The sequence below is a fragment of the Urocitellus parryii genome, chromosome 4 (assembly GCF_045843805.1).
Source record: "Urocitellus parryii isolate mUroPar1 chromosome 4, mUroPar1.hap1, whole genome shotgun sequence".
In the NCBI taxonomy this organism is placed as follows: domain Eukaryota; kingdom Metazoa; phylum Chordata; class Mammalia; order Rodentia; family Sciuridae; genus Urocitellus; species Urocitellus parryii.
In genome coordinates, this window is record NC_135534.1 from 116,357,735 (window position 1) to 116,379,584 (window position 21,850).

The 21,850-nt window shown below is 35.7% G+C and overlaps 1 protein-coding gene across 1 annotated transcript in view; it reads right to left on the reverse strand.

Moving 5' to 3' along the window:
* The window catches only part of Arhgap32 (Rho GTPase activating protein 32), a 227,475-nt gene extending 215,896 nt beyond the window's left edge, over positions 1-11,579 (reverse strand). Inside the window, exon 1 of the mRNA XM_026392440.2 lies at positions 11,508-11,579. The gene's annotated coding sequence lies outside the window, so the exon portion shown is untranslated. The remainder of the gene's footprint in view (positions 1-11,507) is intronic.
* Between the last annotated feature and the right edge of the window lie 10,271 nt (positions 11,580-21,850).

The following is a 21,850-nucleotide window of genomic DNA, read 5'->3' on the forward strand; positions in this document are numbered from 1 at the left end:
CTTGAGGGGAAGTTAGTCTTGCTTTTGCGCATTTTAGATCACATGAATTATTACAGTGTTTATCTTTTCATAGTTAGATGATAAAAAACTTTTTGTCTACACACCCTGCATATCATGATGGGGTTAATAAAAATTAAATTGAGGACATTTTCATCCGTAACTGAAACTCTAAAAACTTGATCAGTTGATAGCAAATTTCACATAGCCCACTTACATTTACCAAGTGAAGGGTAGCCAATTCTATTCACAGCATGGGATTATTAGAATCAAACAATCTGAAAGTCTGTCCTTGAAGGACTAATAGAGAAGTATGTTCTGATCTTTACATGAGGACTGTATATTCTTAACTCCCATTACCATGTAATGGCAGTTATATTTTGCAGTTAACACATTAAAGAAGACCTGAGAATGTATCCCCAAAAGCGTGAGCTTAAAATAGAAGACTGCCATATTAAATTTTTTGTTGAGATTAGTCCCAACAAAGGTTCTGAGAGTGCTGGCTGTAAATGCCTTTTCCCATTTATCTAAATATGGACTGCTCAGGAAACTTGAGACTCCATTGAAAGTATTTTTACTTAATTGGGCCAGCTTATAAAATTACAATGCCAAGTTTGAAGTAGGGTATATTTTCCTATATTGTGGTTTGCCCATTTATAAATCAAAATAGACATGAGGAAAAAACTTTGCATCTCTACCAATTATCCAACTTATTTGATGTTTTTTTTTTTTTTAATTTTTACAAAAATCCAAACTCATTCATTAGAGTCATGTTTATCTACTTAGCAGTTTAGGTAACAATATGGCAATTTTGTGGTTTTTGAGATTATCGTTCTCTTAAAGTGCCAGTGTTTTAAAATAGCGTTCTTGTAATTTTACACGCTTTTGTGATGGAGTGCTGTTTTGTTATATAATTTTGACTTGGATTCTTTCCATTTGCATTTGTTTATGTAATTTCAGGAGGAATACTGAACATCTGAGTCCTGGATGATACTAATAAACTAATAATTGCAGAGGTTTAAAAAAAAAAGTTCTGTAGTGCCAACTTATAGTGAGAAATTCTTTTACTTTCTTAACTTAGAATGTTTTTATTTCTTCCTCAATTTTGAAAGATAGTTTTACTGGATATAGTAGTCTTAGTTGACAATTATTTTCTTCCAGGACTTTGAACACATCATCCCAAGCCTGCTTGGTTTTAAAGTCTGTGCTAAGAAATTAGAAGTTAATTATGACTGGCTACCCTCTTCATGTGACCTCACATTTTTCTTGAGGCTTTTAAAATTCTATCCGTGTTCTGTACATTAGGTATTTCAATTAAAATGTGTTGTAGAAAGGTTCTTTTTTGATATTGTCAATAGGGGGTTCTGAATGCCTCATTTATCTAGATGGTCATCTCATTTTATATGTTTGGAAATTTTTCTGTTATTATTTCCCTAGAGAGGTTATCTTTTCCATGAGCCTGCATCTCATGACCTTCTTCAATTCAGTGATTCTTAAATTTGGTCTGTTAATGTTGTCCCAGAGTTCTTGTATATTCTAATCTTGGATACTATTTTTCTTTTTTAAAATACTGTCTGAATGTTCAAGACTGGCCATTTTGTCTTCCAGCAATGAAATTCTGTCTTCATCACGGTTTACTCTATTAGAGTGATTTTCAACTGAACATATTATTTGATTTATTGTGTCTCTCACTTCCAAAATTTCTGTTTAGTTCTTTATCTTTATCTTTTTATTAAATTTCAAATTCATAGCCTGTACTGATTTCCTTAATGCATTTGGCTGCTTTTCTATGTTCTCCTGAAATTCATTTATCATTTTTCTGAATTCTTTATCTAATATTTCATCCACTTTAATACTTTTGGAGTCAGTTGCTGGTGAATTACGAACTTTAGGAAGTATTATTCACCTTGTATTTTCATATTTCTTTTATTCCTGTGTTGTGTTTGCTGCATCTTTTGGGATGGATTTCTCTTCCACTCTTATGTGTGAGCCTTTTGAAGGCACAGTCTTCTCTTGCCAAAGTGTCCTAGAGAGATCTAGATTGAAACCCCCTCGGAAGTTTATCCACATTCTTGGTGTGAACTTAAAGACTCCCTAAAGGCTTCTAGCATCACACAGAAAAGGGGGAAACAAACAGGAGGTAACAACTGATGCAAACAATATACAGAATTAAAATAAATACCAAGTTCCCACTCTAACATCTATAACACTAATTACCACAAAAACAGGAATGGTGGGTTAGCAATTGCCAACAACAAAAATTTAAAAATAACCATGAACTTTATCTGGCATAAAAGCACACTGAAGGTGTCAACTATGTCTTCCACAACAGCAGTAATTGCAACATGAATGATGAGGGCAGGATTTACATAAACTAATTAGCTCTAAAAAATGATAAAAAACAGTTCATTAACTGAAAAAAATGTGATAGGAAGGTAGAAGAGGGTTTACAATGTTCAAAATGAAAGCAGAAGGAATGTAACAGGTGGCAGTTACAAAGGAAGAGGAGAAAAAACAGGAAAAACAAAGGGAAAGAGAAAGAACAAGCAAATTTGGCTGTTAGCAGAAGAAAGGAAAGAGAGACAAACAAAACCAAACCACAATAAACCAAAAACTCTAACCCTCAAAACACAAGGCAATGAAAAACAACTACAGTTTTTAAATGCTAAAAATGAGGGGGAAAGAGACAAATACCAATCAGCACATCAAGAACAACAAAAAGAGGGGAGGGTTCCCTTAATGGTAAATGAAGGACTTGTCTCCACAGAGGTGGTCAAAACAGTCTACCAGAATGTTATTAAACCCTTTCTCTCTTTGTGTTGCTCACCAAGTTAACAGTTGGAGTGACCTAAGACTGCAGCTGGCTGAAATAGCTCTCAACTTCCATTCTCATCAGTATAAGGTAGAGTGGAATGTATACTACTGTCAATTTGAGTTTTGTCTGCACAGACCAGAAATACACTCCCACTGGGATTTTGGTTTAATAAGGTCTTAGGGGCTTTGTTTGGTGAAATCTGCTCTGGGCAAATAAGATCAACACACCCCTAAAGCCCAGGTAGGTGCCAATCTCTGCTGAAAAGTCTGGAAAGTCCCAAGAGGAGACGCCCAAGAGGCTCATAGGGCAAGGGAACCAATACTCCACATTCTGATGTCCATGAACACAATCTTCACAAGTTTAGTCCCCAAGTGTATTCACATTCACCTGCTCACATTCCCAATGCTCTTCAAGCTGATCATGTGAGCTGCCAGACTCAAGGGGAAAAGCAAGCTGGACTCCCTTCATTTTTCTAACTTGAATCCCAATGGGTACAATATCTCTGTAACTGTTTCACTCAAGTTCTGCTAGGTACACCTATGCACTAGGCGGGGCAATATGGAAATGTCTGCTATGATCTTCTGGGCTCCCACAGTAGCAGCTGGAGTGTGGCCACTTCAATATAGCTTCCATCTCAGCTCTCCATTTTCTAGTTGAGAAAACAGAGCACATTTCAAATACTAGTTTGTGAGATAGCCTCTGGATCAATTAAGTTCACAGCAGCTTTTCAGATCTCTGTGGTTTTGATGTATCAAATCTATCCATTGTTTCTTCTGTTATCCCTACCCTCTATGGAAGACCAGTACCACTCCTGCTTACCACAATCAGCACTCATTCTTTTTTTTTGTTCAATGCACAAACATTTCTGAGTTTCTGAGATTCTCTATTCAATACTGAATTTTAGTAATTTAGTGAAATCCCTCTGTCAACCACCTTGCTGAAGAGCAGTACTCCCATTGCTTGAATCCCAAGCCATGAAGGAACTAGAAAGTCAGACTTTGTCTAATCTGCCCTCTTAGATCGATTCAATGTGGGAATTTTTTAGACAAAACCCAGAAACACATGAAACAAAAGCATAGACAAATGATACTACATCAAACTAAAAAGCTTCTGCATAGCAAAGGAAAAAAATCAGCAGAGTACAGAGACAACTTAGAAAATGAGGGTAAATATTTAGAAATTATAAATATTTAGAAATTATACATCTTTCAAAGGGTTAATGTCCAGAACAGATAAGGAACTCAAAATCTCAAAGCAGAAAATCACATTACTTAGCAACAGACCCTCACAGGCCATTCTCAAAAGCCAACACAAAATGGACAACAGGTATATGAAAAAATGTTCAACACCACTAATCATCAGAAAAATGCACATCAAAATCACAATGAAGTTCTCACTCCAGTAAGAATGACTATTATTAAAACACTAAAAATAAATGGTGGCAAGGGAATGAAAAAAAAAGAGAGGCCATATTGTTGATGGAAATGTAACTCAGTACACACATTTAAAAAAAAAAAAAAAACAATATAATTGTTTCTCAAAAAATTAAAAATAGAACTACCATATGGTCTAGTAATTGCACTACTGGATATATATTCAAAGGAAATGAAACTGTACATCAAAAGAGACATCTGCAGTCCCATGTTCACTGCAATGCTATTCACAATAGTCAAGAAGCAGAAACAACTAAGCTTCCATCAGGTGATGAATGGGTAAATTCAATGTGGTACATACATACCACAGAATACTATTTCACCATTAAAAATAAAATAAAATCTTGTTATTTGTATCAACATGGATGGAACTGAAGATCACTGTGCTAAGTGAAATATGCCAGACACAGAAAAAGAAGTACTGCATGTCATCACTTATATATGGAATTTAAAAAAAAAAAAAAGTTGACCTCAGAGAAATTTAGAATAGAATGGTGGTTACCAGAGGCTGGGAAGAGAAGAGAGAAGGAAAGGAGAGGTTGAATAATGGTTACTAAGTTATTAAGAATAAAAAGTTCTAGTGTGCCGTTTTACATTGTAGGGTGACTCTAAATATCAATAATATACTGTGTATTTCAAATAGCTAGCAGAGAGCATAAGGAAGTAGTAAGCACGGGGTGGGGGTATAAGTTAGTGATAGACTACGTGCCTAGCATGCACTGCCCCCATAAAAAAGAAAATTCAGTGTTTAAGTAGATTTTTTAAAGAATTGAAACATTACACAAAGTATACATGTATTGAAATATCAAGTTCACCAATAAATATGCTTTTTTATGTTTTTATATATCAGTTAAAATGAACGTCATTTAAATTTTCAAGAGGGAGAGGTACCAGGGACTGAATTCAGGGGCACTGGACCATCGAACCACATTCCCAGCCCTATTTTGTATTTTATTTACAGACAGGGTCTCACTGAGTTACTTAGTGCCTCACTTTTGTTGAAGCTGGCTTTGAATTCACGATCCTTGTGTCTCAACCTCCCTAGCTGAAGGAATTATAGGCGTGTGCCACCTCATCTGGCTAAATTTTTTAAAGTAATGAGAAGGGTTGGGGATATAGTTCAGTGGTAGACCATTTGCCTGGCATGCACAAGGCCCTGGGGTTCAATCCCTAGTATCAGAAAAAAAAAAAAACTACAGAATGATAAATGAGACTTGTAAAGTTCTAAAATATACTACATAGTTTTACTGGTGTACAAAAATATAAAGAGGCTGGAATTGTAGCTCAATGGTAAAGTACTTGTTTAGAAAGTGCAAAGCCATGGGTTCAATCCTCAGCAACATAAAAAAGAACTAAAAATACACTGGAGAAACTAGGGATAGAAGAAACTTATCTCAACATTATAAACCCAAAGCCAACATCCTGCCAAATAGAGAAAAACTAAAAGCATTTCTTCTCAAATCAGGAACCCAACAAGAATGTACACTCTCACCAGTTCTATTCGATATAATCCTTGAAACTCGGGACAAAGCAATCAGGTAAGAGAAGGAAATGAAAAGGATACAATAGGAAAAGAAGGAAGTCAAACTATCACTGTTTGCCAATGACTTGATCCCATACAGAGAAGACCCAAAAAATTCCACCAGAAGACTACTATAGCTCATAAAAGAATTTAGCAAAGTAGTAGGATATAAGATCAACATTCTTCTATACTCTAACATGATTCAGCTGAGAAAATCAGGAAAACTATCCCCTTCACAATGTTGTCAAAAAAAAAAAAAAAAAAAACTTGGGAATCAATCTAACAGGAAGTAAAAGATATGTACAATGAAAGCTAAAGAACACTGAAGAAAGAAGTTGAAGACCTTAGAAGATGGAAACATCTACCATGTTCTTGGAGAGGCAAAATTAATATTGTCAAAATGGCCATACTACCAAAACCAATATACAGATTCAATTCAATTCCCAACAAAACGTCAATGACATTCTTCACCAAAATAGAGGGGGGAGGGAATCCTTCAATTCATTGGGAAGACCCAGAGTAGCCAAAGCAATTCTGAATAAGAAAAGTGATGCAGGAGGCATCACAATACCCAATCTCATAATAACAAAAATAGCAATAATATCAGCATCAAAGTAAATATAAAGATCAATGAAACAAAAGACACAAAGGCAAAGCCACATACACAGAGTCATTTGATACTTGACAAAGGTGCAAAAAATATCTTATGGTTTAGATATGTGGTATTTTTCAAAAGCTCATGTGTGAACCAATGCAAGAAAGGTTAGAGGTGAAATGATTGGGTTAAGAAAGCCTTAATCTAACCAGTGCATTAATCCTGATTGGGAGTAACAGAATAGGAACTGTAGGTCTCTAGTGTGTGGCTGGAGAAGCTGGGTTGATCAGGCATTCCAGGCATACCCGGGGAAATTATATTTTGTCCACAGTGAGGAGAGCACGTGGGCAAGCGACGCTCCCTCTTTCTCTCCCCGCACCCCTTGATTTCTGGTGGGATGTCCTGAGCTACTTTCCTCCTCCACGATTTTTTCACCTTAATGTTCTGCCTCACCTTGGGCCCACACCAACTGAGACAGCCATCTATAGATTAAGACCTCCAAAATCCTGAGCTCCAAAATAAATTTTTCCTCCTCTAATTGTTCTTCTCAGGTTTTTTGGTAATGTCAGTGAAAAACTGGACTAAAACATACTGGAGAAAAGACAGACTTTTTAACAAATGGTGCTGGGAAAAGTGGATATCTACATGTAGGAGAATGAAATTAGATCCATATCTTTTACCTGCACAAAAATCAAATCAAAATGGATCAAAGATTTAGAAGTTAGACCAGAAACCTTAGAGGTGCTATGGGATACCATTAAATTAACAAGCTTCTACACAGCAAAGAAAACACAAGGATGAAGACAGCCAACAGAATGGGAAAAAATCTTGCCAACTACTCCTCTGACAAGAGGTTAATATCCAGAATACATTTAAAAATTTTCAAAAACCTCAATGCCAGCTGGGCATGGTGGTGCACACCTGTAATCCCAGCAGCTCGGGAGGCTGAAGCAGGAGGATCACAAATTCAAAGCTAGCCTCAACAACTTAGCAAGGTCTTAAGCAACTCAGTGAGACCCTCTCTGTAAATAAAATACAAAAATGGGCTGGGGATGTGGCTCAATGGTTATGTACCCCTGGGTTAAATCCCTAGTGCCAAACAAACTAACTCAATGCCAGAAAAATAAATAACCAAATCAACAAATGGGCAAAAGAACTAAACAGAAATTTCTAAAAAGAAGAAACACAAATACCACAAAGATGTTCAACATCTCTAGCAATCAGGGAAATGAAAATCATCAAAACTACTTTAAGTTTCATCTCACTCCAGTAAGAATGCCAATTATCAGAAATATGAATAAAAATAAATGCTGGTGAGGATGTGGGGGAAAGGTACATACATACATTGTTGGTGAGACTGCAAATTAGTACAATTACTTTCGAAAGCAGTGTAGATATTCCTCAAAAACCTAGGAATGGAACCACCATGTGATCCATTTATCCCACACTTAGCATCTAACCAAAAGAACTAAAATCGGAATATTACAGCAATGTAGTCACTACAATGTTTATAGCAGTACAATTCACAATAGTCAAATTATGGAATCAACCCAGATGCCCATCAACAGATGAATGGGTAGAGAAAATGTGGTATATATACACAATGGAGTTTCACTCAGCCATAAAAAAGAATGAAATAATGGCATTTGCTTTTAAATGGATGGAAATAGAGAAAATCATGCTAAGTGAAATAAGCCAGACTCAGAAGATCAAGGGTCAAATGTTTTCTTTCATATGAAGAAGTTAAGGCAAAATTAAAAGAAAGAAGTGGGAGGAAGAGATCACAAAGATACAGAGAACATCAGAGGAGTAAAAGAAAAAGGAAAAGGGAAGAAGGGAGGGGAGAGAAATATGAAATTAGTCTAACAGAATCATGTTACAGACATATTAAATGTACCAAAGGGAGTGTCTTTTATGTACATGTAAAAAAGTACCAACCAAAAATTAATAAATAAAGGTGTAAAAGGAAGATCAGTGGGGTAGAGGAGGGAAAAGAGAAGGAGGGAAGGGTATAAGAAAGAGGAGGAGAAATGGGGACCAATCAAATTCCTTGTATGTATAATTATGTCAAAAGGAACCCAGATACTATGTATCAATATAATACTCTAAATTTTAAAACTTTTTTAAAATCATATGTACACACATATCCAAACATGTGTATCTGTATATGTACTGTGTATTCATATCCTAATACTGCACAATATACAGTTTTATGCATGCTACATACTGCTATATATTGTTCATGGATGGAACTATATACTTAATGGAGAGGGTATCATGAATGAGTATGACAATGTACTAAATTAAGAATAATGATTGCTCATAGGTAAAAGGAAAGGAAAATAATATCAGAGTTCAACTACATATGTGATGCTTTGTTTTTTTAAACAAAATGTGAAGATTGGGAAATAGAATAGAGCTGGCATGCTGATTTTTGAATATGTGATATTTTGAATATTTTGAATATTGAATATTGAACATTTTGATATTTGAATATTTCAAATTTTTCAAAAAGAAGACCCCAAAAAATGATACTGTAACAATTCAGGAGAAATTACTTCACAAATTATCTAATTCTGAAGTGTTTAGCTAAGATTTTCTTTTACTTTTCAAATGTTACCTAGTTGATCCATGCTATTTCATAACTGTAAACTATCTGATTTCAAAATACACAATTGAACAGTGATTTAAAGAAAGCCCTGTGACAATACCAACAATATACATATAATACATTATTTTAAAAAAAGGAATAACTAAGTCCAAAAATGTGGTGCCAACATTGCGCCCTAATACCTGGTACCTACGAATATTATATTATTTGGAAAAAGGATCTCTACAGATTTAAGTTACAGATCTTGGGATGAAATCTTCCTGAATTACAGGTGGGTTCTAAATTCAATGAGAAGCATCCTTAAAAGAGAGAAGAAGGAATAAACATAAAAAAGAGAAGCCATGTGGAGACAGAGGCGTTGATGGAAAGATACAGTCACAAATCAAAGAACACCTGGAACACCCAGGAGATAGAAGAGGCAAAGAACCTTTTTGAGAGTTAATCTGGATGGTCAACTTGATTGCATTGAGAGATGCCTAGGATTAAGAGAATTCTAGGTTCATCTATGGTTTCCAGAGACCAATCATCCGCACGTAGGACAGCAAACTGAGTGAGGAGATCAACGTTGAATGTGGGTGGCACCATCCAATAGTCTGTGAGGTAAGGAGACAACACAATCAGAAAAAGAGAAAGCTATGGCAGATGCAAGTTCAATTCTTCTTGAGTGGGTGTGTCTACTGCTGCTACCAATTGACTGAGGACATCAGACTCTAGCTCCCTCACTTTTCTAATGTGGACTCTAACCAGCAATTCTTCAGGGACTTTTCAGGCCTTCAGGTCAGACATGGGCTGTTTTATTGGTCCCTCTTGTTCTGAGGCTCCAGCTTCTTGAACTGAGCAGCTACTGGTTCCTTTGGTTCTCTAGCCTACAGACTGCCATTATGGGACTATCCAGCTTCTGATCATGTGAGTTGATTCTAATATATCCCCTTCTGTGAGAACCCTAATACAACTCTCCAGCCTTCAGAGGGAGTGTAGCCCTGAAAACATCTTCATTTCAGACTTCTGCCTTCTAGAACTCTAAAAGAATAAACTTTGTGGCTTTAAATTGCCAATCTTGTGATCATTGGTTATGGCAACTTCCCAAACATTCCCCTACTAATTCAACTACCTAACATACATAGCACCTACCATGGACTTCACCTGCTCCACAATTTCCTCCTACATCCACTAAGCTCCTCCTATACTCTTTCCTGAGTCCCTACCCTTAGAGGCTATGTGTGTAAATATCTATAATCTGTTCTGAAAACTTCAATCTTCTACAGCAAAAGTGAGTTTGTACCAATTGTACCGGAATTCAGGAGTGGCTAAATAAAAGAGCGCCATGCACAAAATTACAGTGTATGAGTGAGAAGACAACCACTACTGAACCTGCTCTTCCAATAAGAAAAAGGAAATACACACACATACACACACACACACACACACACACACACACACAGTACCCTTGGGCAGTAGTTATATAACAAAGAAACCCAAGAGTAAGTTATATTATTGAAGTACAGTATCTGGTTAAGGGAAACTACAGACTTTGGAAGACAATATAACATGATGTGATTATAAAAATCAATCTAATTGTGGGGTTGGGGTTGGGGTTCAGTGGCAGAGCACTTGCTTCACACATGTGAGGCACTGGGTTCGATCCTCAGCACCACACAAAAATGAATAAACAAAATAAAGATATTGCATCCGTCTGTAAATAAAAATTTTTTTAAAAAAAATCAATCTAATTGAAATGTGATGGTTGTATTAAAAGATGTTTATAAACCTAAGATCAGCTCACAAATGGTTTTTTATCTTATCTAACTACACAAAATCAGAAATAATAAGATTATGCAGAAATTCTGACAGCTGATACTCCACTGCTTTCAGCCACCCAAATCTCCAAGATCCCTGGGAATTGTGATATCACCCTCTAACCACAGTTCAGGATGGGCTGCAATGCTCTTGCTCTACTGATAAAGAAGCATCTGTACATCCCAGCATCGGAACACAGGACAGTAATGTAGAAAAAGAGAGCAAGAAATAGCTGGTGGAAAAGGGAAGATGTTCCTAGCTAGAGGCCAGAATAGGGCTTACAAGACTACAGGCAGTGGGAGAACCAGGGTTTCTACCACAGAAAAAAGCAGTGGTAGAAACCATATAGGAAAGGACTGGAGATTCAAGAGCCAGTTTCTATATTTGCTCAATATTCAAAAGAATCAACTCAAGTGGACAAGTGACCCTCAGTCAACACTACTAAAATCATAGAGCAAATTGCTTATAAATTAATATTCTGCTTTTTTACCATTACAGAGCATGTCTTAAAAACTGAAAGCTCATCTCTCCCTCAAAATCCAAAACTTATGAGCAAATCCCAACTGCTCTACTTATAAAACATACCCCAAAACTAGTTCTCTCTTTTCCATTATTACCACCACAGTCCAAGCTGTAATTTGTCTAAATTAGCAACAACTTCTACTTGAGCTCCTGATTTCCACTGCCTAGCAGAGACAGAGATATTTTCAAACTCTAAGGAAGATCATATCACTCACCTGTTTCAATTACTCCAGACACAGAAGTGCTCTGGTGCCTGCCAGTCTCCTCTCACTTTCTTCAATTCCAACCACAAGGGTTCTCCATCCAGTTCTGCTGTAGACCTCATTCACTTCTTCTCCAGGGACTCTGTGTTCAGTATTCTCTCACCATAAGACCCTGATTTTTACCCAGAAGCCTCTTCATCCAAGTCAGTTTAATGTCCTACCCTCCCGGAGGCCTTGCCTATCCATACAAACAACTCTTCCTAACCTCTTGCCATCCTTACCTTTCATCATTAGAAAGTGCCTCAAGACTACACTTCCTTAATCAGCTCCCCAACATTCATCTTCATTCTTTTTATAACTCTATAACATTTCTGGTTAAATGAGAAACAAATGATTCTCAACACTGAGATATTTTATGAAGTGAAGACTATTATGCAACAACCTAGTAGAAGTCTAACACCAACCACTGGTTGCAGGAGTGGGAAATGGAGACATGCCAAGAACAGTGGCACACGCCTGTAATCCCAGAAGCTTGGGAAGCTGAGGCAGTGGCTCAGTGGTTAAGCTCCCCTAAGCTGAATACCTGGTACAAAAAAAAAAAAAATGGGGACATCTACACTCAACAGAATACCAGGCAGTCCTAAAAAAAGATGACAGAGGCACATTTCATACAGATTGTGAATTATGTAACATATAAAAACTTTTTATTCCAAAGTACAAAACAAAAATTAAAAGCTCATCTCTTCCTTGAAATATATATAATAAGCTACCATTTCTATTTTAAGGAGGTAAAGGAAATATATAATAATTATACACACACACTTGCCAGTGCTTAAAATATATCTAGATATTTTGAACAATTAAATTTCTTTTGAATTTTGAACCATTTCAATATTTCAACTCTTCAAAAATAATTTTAAATTTGAAAATAAGAGATTACAATGAAAAACATGTATTCTGAAGAGTACCAATGAGTCTCAATGTGTTTTTCCAAAGAGAAACCACTAAAAGGCAGCTATTCTTACCATCTTAATTTTGTATACTCACAATCTGGATGACAAAAATACTGTCAGCAGAAAAAGAATATATTGTTCAATGGTTCTGACAAATCTTATTTGAAGCTTTTTAAGAATTTTAAGGTAGATTTCACCAAGTGAGTTAACTCTCTTCACATTTAGAAGGCAATATTTCTTACCTATCTATAAATTTTATCTATTTCAGCTTAAAAATATTTATTCATATTACCGAAACCATACAACCATTCTATAGTATTCCATATCCAACTTCTGAAATCACTAGTAAGATAGTTCATATTTTTAACTGGAAAAAAATAAATCAGCCTTATTTGTTTTTTGGAGTACAGAGTCTCCACTTGCTATCTAATGAAGAACTTTGGTAGACAGAGGGCAGGAGTGCTTGGTGTTAAATAGCCAAGTATTTATCTATCAAATCACCTGTAATTTCCACTCAAATGGAACATCTTCCTGGAGGGTCAATTTTAAACACTGTTATATTTACATAAAATGAATATATTATGATATATAAATTATATAAAAGATTATAAAGATAAATATATATTATATTTATCTTTATATGTATTATAAATATATGTATTATAAATATATGTATTATAATACATATATAAAATATATGTATTATAATATATGTATTATAAAGATAATTACGAAATTTCAAAAAATTCAGAGCTATTTAACTCACAGATGACTTAGGTATAGCACAGTGAAAAGTTTATAACTTGTTAGCCTACTATCAGCTGGATTTTTTTCTAGTTTTGTAAAAATGTATACAAATGAGAAAATAAGATTCTACTTACCAAGTCTTTATTCTTAACCTTAAAACCAACGCTGGTAACCAATCACCTTTATTTTTATATCTACAGAAACCAAGAGAATACATTGTTTTCATACACATAAAGCATACATTCTTGAGGTGGTTTAGGGATCAAACCTAGGGCCCCATGCATGCTAAGCAAGTGCCTCTTGAGCACCTTATGCACTGTTTTGGTTAGTTTTTTCAAGTGACTTCCTCTAAACAAACACTTACTGCTACCTTTTTGGCTGCTTTCCCTGCTATTATTTTCCAGTGCTATACATTTTAGTACAATACTATAGCTCTAATGGTACTTCTGTTGCAGCAGCTGCCATCAGTATACTGCTGTGTATAGTGCTTGAGAGAGCAAACTATCAAAAGAATTCAATATTTGCATTTACATTTGCAAATTCCTGCACAGGTCATTCTGGATGATTCTAAGGCAAAATTAAAATTAACTGTTTATCATATTATTTCCTCACTGTCTAGTGCATTTTCTCACCCACTGATTCTTCTTAACCTTTTTTTTTTAACATTTCTTATCACAGAGCAGAGAAAGGAGTAGGATATCAAGAGTCAATGGAAGTTTCTAAGTAGTTCCTTTTCTATAGGTAATGACCAGAATACTGCCATTAAGTGTTATTATATCAAATAAGTTGTAAAAAACTGGGTGTTTTTTTATCTGTCATTATTGCAGCATTGTTTTCATAAGACCACTATGTACAACTTATTGACTCTTAATTCATATTCAGAAGACTAAGGAGAAATAATGTTTTTGTCCTTCTTGTTGCCTCTTGGTTTATTAAAATCTGTATTTCATGCAATGAAGCTAGTTATCTCACCTGAGAGACACAACATTATAAAAGCATCTAAAGAGTATAACTACACCAAAAAAAGAAAAACCAAGGAAAAAAATAATAAAAACCTTAAGAAACATAAAGATTACCTAATAAAGATATCTACTCAAAAAGTAAAAAACTCAAAAACTGTAACATGATTTCATTTCACTAAACCATATTGTATGTTTAGCTCACACTAAGATACATAAGATATTCAAACACAACCATAGTATAACTTTTTAAATGCAGTTACAATTCACCAGGCTTGGTGGTGCATGCCTGTAATCCCAGCAACTCAGGCACCTGAGGCAGGAGGTTTGTAAGTTGAAAGCCAGCCTCAGCATCTTAGTGAGACTCTAAGCAATTTAGTGAGACTGTCTCAAAATAAAAATTAAAAAGGACTAAGGATGTAGCTCAGAGGTTAAACAACCCTGGATTCAATCCCTGGCACACACACATACACACACACACAAAAAAAAATGCAGTTACAGGCTAGAGTATGGTGATAGGTTCCTGTAACTTTAGAGGCTAAGGCAGAAGGCATATAAACCTTGAGGCCAATTGGGGCAACTTAACCAGACCCTGTCTCAAAAAGCAGGTGAGAACAGGGGCTGGGGATATAGCTCAGTGGTAGAGTGCTTGCCTAACATGTATAAAGCCTAGCATGTGTGGAAATTACAGAACTTCAAAAATATACAACTTAATTTTTTTTAATTTTTAAAAGCAGAATGATGTCTCATTCTCATATTAATAAGTATTGTTTTAGAGGACACATTAATACAAAATTAGGTGCTTACTAAAATAAAAATGCAAAACAAATTTAGCTTTAAATAAGCTTTATATAGTTAATTTCCCAAAATAAGAGCAAATAATAATAAAAATATCACTGAATTCCTAATCTACATGAATTATTTATATAGAAATTACAAAAGCTGGGTACAGTGGCTTACACTTGTAATTCTGGCTACTTGGGAGGCTAAGGCAAGGAGGATCACAAGTGCAGTACCAGGCCCTGCAAATTAACAAGACCATGCCTCAAATAAAATTTAAAAAGGGGTGAGGATGTACTCAGTGGTAGAGTACCTGGATAGCATGGGTGAGACCCTGTTTAATCCTCAGTACCACAAAAAAAAAAAAAAAGAAAGTAGCCAGATTTCATGAAAACTGAATGAATTCTTAAATATAAACTAATATTGTTAAATGCTTTTGGAAAATTAGAATATATAACAATTATCAAGCTATAAAAACACATGCACACAGTAGTCCATGCATATAAATACTATGCCCCATTTATTATATACCAACTATATGATACATATATGTTCATAATTTAATTCACATACCAACACTGTATGGAAGCCAGGTAATATCATTCCCGTTTTACTCATTAGGAACACTGACTCAAAAAAGATTAAGTAACTTCTTTAAAAATCAGGACACTATCTTTTTTTTTTTAAGCTGTAGGTGAACACAACATCTTTATTTCATTTTTATGTGGTGCTTGCTGAGGATTGAACCCAGTGCCCCACACATGCCAGCCAAGCACTCTACCACCACAACCCCAGCCCCATGACACTATTTTTTTAAAAAAGGAGCCAGAATTCAAATGTATGTAATGACAACAAGGATCACTCTATTTGCTATGTTTGTTACTCAACCACATTCATATAGTTCTATGACATTTGGAACTGAGATTCTGAACATGTGTGAAAACTTCGTTTATGCAAAATCTGCTTAAAGACTTAAACTTCTAAATAAATATTATATGGCCTAAAAAATTGTAACTTTGAAAAAAAACATATGAGACTAAGACCACAATATTAACCAGAGGGCTACAAAATAACTGATTGCCTTTTTATATGTAGACTATATTTTAAACACACACAGTAAACAAACACAATTAAGATTTTTATATTACAATGAAATATTATTTTTAAAAATTTTAAAGCTCTAAAATATTAATATAGCTTATTAAATAGTAAAAGATGACTTTCCTACTTTCTATGTGGTCCTTCTACCTCCAACCTTTGCCCTTTAACAGAATGATATTTTTTTCTTCTTTTTCTTAGTTGTTAATGGACTTTATTTTATTCATTTATTTATATGTGGTGCTGAGAATCGGACCCAGTGCCTCACACACAATAGGCAAGCATTGTACCACTGAGCCACAACCCCAGCCCAAAATGATATTCTTTTATTTCACTTAGAATGATAGTTTTATAGTTAACATCTTTCTGTGTTAAGAGATCAGCAATCTACTGCATAACTTTGTTTATTCCTCATAGCAGATCTAGAAGGTAGGTACTATCATTACTCTCATTTTGCAGATGAGTAATCTCAGGATTGGTCAGATTACCTAAATTAGCCAGGGTGAGACAGCCAGGAGGTGACCCAGGAGAAATGACTCCCAATATCATGCTCCTAACTACCATCACACCAACCACTTCTTAGTCAACCTAGGATAACCTCCCAAAAATACAAACTGAATGATATCAGCTCTGGTAAAATAAAATGACTTCAAGTGCCATCCCACATTATTACCAACATAGACTTCCAGTCATCTTCCAAATATGTTCTATGCTATTTCACCTGTGTCAACTTAAATTAATTAATTAACCCATAAAATTCGTCCTTCCATCCTTGATCTACTGAAAACAGTCATCTCTCTAAAATCAACTCAAATGCCACTCTTTAAGAAATTTTTTTCGGCCTCTCAGCATCACCAGTTGCTATGTGTGCATGCGGAGGACCCAGCTAGCTCGCAATAAACACCTCTTTGCTGCTTGCATCGATATTGGGTCTCTGGTGGTCTTTGGGGGTCCCGAATTCGAGCATAACACTCATTTATATGTGGTGCTGAGAATCAAACCCAGTGCCTCATATGTGCTCTGCAAGCATTCTACGGCTGAGCTAAAACTCCAGCCCCAGGTCACAATTGCTTGCCCACATCTAATCCAAAAGCAAATTCTTCAATGACCCACTTCTACTGAGTCTTTCCAAAACATCTTACTTAATTTTCTTATAAACAACTTATTTTTGTATTAATTCATGGGTCCAGAACTTCACTGAAACCAGCCGCGACAGGTGTGTAATCCCCTAGCCATCCCTCTCCACACAGCGAGGAAACCTTAAGGGCCCCTCCCAGCTCTCCCTTGAGCGCGATAGCCAGACCAAGGGAATCAGGAGTGGCACGGGACTCGTGGCGTGGAACTCCCGGCTACCGTTCCCACCAGTGCTGACAACTGAGGTCTCTTGCACCAGCTACCGGGGACGTGGCTACCGGAGGGCAAGCAAATTCGCTGGGGGTTCTCAGCCCCAAGCTCTACAAACTTAGGGTCTGAGGGAATGGCAAACAGGGAGAGTGTGCCCAGGCATTCATGAAAACAGGGCTCACAGGAGCAGCAGACCTGGCGTGTAGCCAGTATTGTGGTGAGTGTCACCAGTGAACAGGGCCTGGCTTGAGGAAAAGTGGGGAAGAGACTAGACACAAGAGAAGGCCCTAGGCACTCAGGATGGGAGACCGTCCAGTATGGGAGGAAGAGCTGCTGCACAGTGATTGGTTCCCACCTATTCAGAGAAGCTTGGCCCAGTGGGCACAGCTCCACCTACTGGAAGAGAAGTTAATCAAACTCTAAGACTGCATTTATTAATTTTTTTTTAATTTAGGGTTTTGGTTTTTTTTCCATTTTCTTTTTTTTCATTTTTTTTAATTTTTTTAATTTTTTTATTTTATTTATTATTATTTTTATTTTAATTTTCATTTTTTTATTATTTTTTTCTAAATTTTCTTTTTTTATTTTCTATTTTTTTTCTTTTGTCTTTTCATTTCTTTTCAAATTTCTTACTCCCCCTTCCTTGAATTCTATCTGCTTACTCTCATTCTCTTTAGTGACTTTTTCCCTTCCCTTCTAATACCTTTCCTCCCAAGCATCAAATAAATTTATAGGAGTAAACCGTAACTCAGCAGTCAAACAGAACAAGAAGTAACATGAGCAGCATGAAAAAGCAAGGAAGAAAAGGAGTACAAACAATGAAGGACAGCCTAAATATTCAGGAGGACCTAGAGTCATCAGAAAAAATGGTCATATAAAGAACTCAAGGAATAACTTAGACAGATGGAATGGAACCTTAAAGAGGATACGAGACAGCAAATTCAAACCATGAAAGAACACATTGAAAATGAATTACATAAACAGATAAAAGAAGAAGAAGTTAAGAATCTTTATCAGGAGATAGAGATTATAAAAAAATCAAACAATAATTCTAAAAATGAAGGATACTATAAACCAAATTAAAAACTCAAATGAGAGTATCACTAACAGAGTGGAGCAAGTAGAAGCCAGAACGTCAGATAATGAAGACAAAATATATCATCTTGAAAACAGTATAGCCAACTCAGAAAGGCTGGTAAAAAATCACGAGAAAAACATCCAAGAGATATGCGATAACATAAAAAAAAACAAATTTAAGAGTCATTGGGATAGAGGAAGGCATTGAGACTCAAACCAAGGGAATGAGCAACCTGCTGAATGAAATAATTACAGAAAACTTTACAGAAATAAAAAAGGAAACAGATATATAAATTGTAGATGCATACAGGACACCGAGCACACAAAATCACAGTAGACTAACGCCAAGACACATTGTTATGAAGATAGCCAATATACAGAACAAAGAGAATTGCAAAGCATCTTGAGCAAAACACTACACGAGGAAGAAATGAAAAACAATAACCAAAACCAACAGTGGGAAGTGCCTCGGTAAAGACAGAGGGCGGGGGGGGGAAAGCAAATCATGGAGAAACAAACTAAATTAAAAAAAAAGATAAACAATCAGGGCTGGGGATGTGGCTCAGGCAGTAGCGTGTTCGCCTGGCATGCATGCGGCCCGGGTTCGATCCTCACCACCACATACCAACGGGGATGTTGTGTACGCCGAGAACTAAAAAATAAATATTAAAAAAAATTCTCTCACTCTCTCTCCTCTCTCACTCTCTCTTTAAAAAAAAAAACAAAAAAAAAACAATCAAACATGGCTGGAAGTACAAACCATATATCAATAGTAACTCTAAACGTTAATGGCTTAAACTCTCCAATAAAGCAACAAAGGCTGGTAACATGGATTAAAAAAACAAATACAACAATATGCTGCCTCCAGGAGACACATTTGATTGGAAAAGACATACACAGGCTGAAGGTGAAAGGTTGGGAAAAAATATACCATGCACACGGTCCTCGTAAGCAAGCAGGGGTGGCCAAACTCATATCGAATAAAATCGACTTCAAGACTAAGTTAATCAAAAGGGATAAGGAAGGACATTATATACTGTTAAAAGGAACCATTCACCAACAAGACATAACAATTATCAATATTTATGCACCAAATAATGGTACTGCGACGTTCATAAAACAAATTTTCCTCAAGTTCAAGAATCAAATAGACCACAACACAATAATTATGGGTGACTTCAACCACCTCTCTCACCATTGGACAGATCCTCCAAACAAAAGTTGAATAAAGAAACTATAGAACTCAATATCACAATCAATAACCTAGACTTAACTGACATATATAGAATATATCAACCATCATCAAGTGGATACACTTTTTTCTCAGCAGCACATGAATCCTTCTCAAAAATAGACCATATACTATGCCATAGGGCAACCCTCAGTAAGTATAAAAGGGGTGGATATAATACCATGCATTTTATCTGATCATAATGGAATCAAACTGGAAATCAATAATAAAAGAAGGAAGGAAAAATCCTACATCACATGGAAAATGAACAATATGTTACTGAATGATCAATGGGTTACAGAAGACATAAAGGAGGAAATCAAAAAATTCTTAGAGATAAATGAAAATACAGACACAACATATCGGAATCTATGGGACACAATGAAAGCAGTTTTAAGAGGGAAATTCATCGCCTGAAGGTCATTCCTCAAAAAAAGGAAAAACCAATAAAAAAATGAGTTCACACTTCATCTCAAAGCCCTAGAAAAGGAAGAGCAAAACAACAGCAAATGTAGCAGAAGGCAAGAAATAATTAAAGGAAGAGCGGAAATCAACGAAATTGAAACAAAAGAAACTATTGAAAAAATTAACAAACTAAAAGTTGGTTCTTTGAAAAAATAAATAAGATCGACAGACACTTAGCCATGCTAACGAAGAGAAGAAGAGAGAGAACTCAAATTACTAACATACGGGATGAAAAAGGCAATATCACAACAGATGCTACAGAAATACAGAAGACAATTAGAAATTATTTTGAAAACCTATATTCCAATAAAATAGAAGATAGTGAAGACATCGATAAATTTCTTAAGTCATATGATTTGCCCAGACTGAGTCAGGAGGATACACACACTTTGAACAGACCAATATCAATGGATGAAATAGAAGAAACCATCAAAAGACTACCAACCAAGAAAAGCCCAGGACCGGATGGGTATACAGCAGAGTTTTACAAAACCTTTAAAGAGGAACTAACACCAATACTTTTCAAGTTATTTCAGGAAATAGAAAAAGAGGGAGCTCTTCCAAATTCATTCTATGAAGCCAACATCACCCTGATTCCGAAACCAGACAAAGACACCCCAAAGAAAGAAAACTGCAGACCAATATCTCTGATGAACCTAGATGCAAAAATCCTCATAAAATTCTGGCGAATTGGATACAAAAGCACATCAAAAAAATTGTGCACCATGATCAAGTAGGATTCATCCCTGGGATGCAAGGCTGGTTCAATATACGGAAATCAATAAATGTTATTCACCACATCAATAGACTTAATGATAAGAACCATATGATCATCTCGATAGGCGCAGAAAAAGCATTCGACAAAGTACAGCATCCCTTTATGTTCAAAACATTAGAAAAACTAAGGAAACAGGAACTTACCTCGACATTGTAAAAGCTATCTATGCTAAGCCTCAGGCTAGCATCATTCTGAATGGAGAAAAATTGAAGACATTCCTTCTAAAATCTGGAACAAGACAGGGATGCCCTCTATCACCACTTCTATTCAATATAGTTCTTGAAACACTGGCCAGAGCAATTAGACAGACGAAAGAAATTAAAGGCACAAAAATAGGAAAAGAAGAACTTAAATTATCGCTACTTGTGCATGATATGATGCTATACCTAGAAGACCCAAAAGAGTCTACAAAAAAACTACTAGAACTAATAAATGAATTCAGCAAAGTGGCAGGATATAAAATCAACACGCATAAATCAAAGGCATTTCTGTATATCAGCAACAAAACTTCTGAAATGGAAATGAGGAAAAACACTCCATTCACAATATCCTCAAAAAAACTAAAATACTTGGGAATCAACCTAACAAAAGAGGTGAAAGATTTATACAATGAAAACTACAGAACCCTAAAGAGAGAAGTAGAAGAAGATCTTAGAAGATGGAAAAATATACCCTGTTCATTGATAGGCAGAACTAACATCATCAAAATGGCAATATTACCAAAAGTTCTCTATAGGTTTAATGCAATGCCAATCAAAATCCCAACAGCATTTCTTATAGAAATAGATAAAGCAATCATGAAACTCATATGGAAAAATAAAAGACCCAGAATAGCAAAAGCAATTCTAAGCAGAAAGTGTGAATCAGGCGGTAGCGATACCAGATTTCAAACTATATTACAGAGCAATAGTAACAAAAACAGC